The sequence below is a fragment of the Panthera onca genome, chromosome B4 (genome assembly GCF_046562875.1).
Source record: "Panthera onca isolate mPanOnc1 chromosome B4, mPanOnc1 haplotype 2, whole genome shotgun sequence".
Taxonomy (NCBI): domain Eukaryota; kingdom Metazoa; phylum Chordata; class Mammalia; order Carnivora; family Felidae; genus Panthera; species Panthera onca.
In genome coordinates, this window is record NC_138345.1 from 128,108,152 (window position 1) to 128,110,029 (window position 1,878).

The following is a 1,878-nucleotide window of genomic DNA, read 5'->3' on the forward strand; positions in this document are numbered from 1 at the left end:
GTAGCAATATCTGTGCTTTTTTTTTCTACATATGCCTAGGTATGCTTTAAACAAACAAACGAAAATAATCATAGTGTGCCTCATGGTGTGTGCCAGTTGCTTTTTCACTTAAGAATATGTCTATTGCTGTGTAACAAATTACTCCAAATTTAGCAACTTAGAGCAACAAATTTATCATCACACATAGTCTAAGGGTTAGGGTCCCCAGGAATGGCTTAGCTGGTTGTGGCTCAGGGCATCTTGACAGTCAAGATGGAGACAGGTCTGCCATCACCTAAAGGCTGGGCCAGGAGAGAAAGATTTGCTTCTTGAATCACTAAATATAATCCAATGTGTGTTCCAGCAGGAGTCCGTTTATGATAGTTCCAGACTGAAAGGAAACTTCGAGGTCATGCTGTAAATACTTAGCTCTTTTGTCACTCATCCACTCCACAAGATTTGACCTGATAACTAACTTCATTTCAAGGGTTGGAAGAAACTCCTTTGGGGACAAGCAAAGTCTTGAGTAAAATGTTCTTTCCCTTCTCGAGTGAAATCAATGATGCTAGCAAAGCACTATGCAAGCATATTTTACATACCATTGTGTCTATGGATTAGTTTCTTGATGGCGTTTTTAATTATTTAAACATATTGAGAAAAAAGTACAAACTGACAAGTTTTTCCTTTCTCTTGCTGGTTTCTGTCTGTTATGGGCTGTCCATTACAGTCACTTGGGGTTGGTTACCTAGGAAATGGCTGGCAGACTGGAGCTTTTAAATTGATCACCAGACTTATGGCAGGAAGGTGAGTCACATGATGTGAATTTAGTTGCTTCTAAGTGGAAGACTAGAAATTGCTGAGCATTAAAAAAGAATCACCGGAACTTTCCCCCACTACTCCTTAATTTTAAAGATGAAACAAATGATCTCCTTTCAGGAAGTCGCAGAGATCTAAATTTATCTCCAGAGGAAGGGAGTCTAATGATTCCATGACCATCTCAGACTTCATGGTTATAAAGAGACACTGTATTCAAGGTGTGCATGTGTGTGTGTGTGTGTGTGTGTGTGTGTGTTCATGATAAACGCAAACTCAGCTATCTCTTAAGCTAATGAAAAATGAGGTGTTTCCTACTTTCTTCACAAGGATGAGGATTAATACGTATACAGCTTCTTGAGTTGCTCTGAGAAGCACCATTCCTTTATCCATAGAGCCTATGGTTATTAATCTCCAGAATGAATAGAGTATATTCAGTAAAACTATCTCAGTAGCTAAAACGTCGTTATCTGCATGATAAAGGAATTAAAATTCATCAGAATGAAAAGAACTGATCAAATTTGAAGTTCCTTAATAAAATATGCCAGGCACTTAAAACATAGTTGGAGGATAAAGAACATGAACATTTGCCAACTAGTGACTGTGAGCTAGGCACTTTTATTTAATATCTCACTTAATCCTAAACAAGAAAAAGGTATATATTAGTATAGTAATTTTTAGAATTTGGTGATGCAAATATTTATTGAGCACTTAATACGTCGTGTCTGTACCAAGATTCAGAGAAGATAAGTAACTAATCTGGGATTAGAATCTATTTCTGTTCTGCTCCAATGGCCATGCATTTCCTGCTTCAGTATATTATTTTTCAGTAGGACATTTTTGTATCAGAAGTGTGGAAAATTCAACAATTAATCTGGACGTTTTTATTATAAGACATTATCTAATTCGTAAGTGAGATGTGCATGCATGTACACACATACCTTCCCTTATTCCTGAGACTTTTTCTAGCGGGCCAAAATCACCTTGAAAATCACCTTCTATCTTGAATTTGCCTGCAATGATACAGGAATGGTTGGTAAATAAAAGCGGTGAATCTGTATTAGGCCTTTACATGTGCCAGGCACT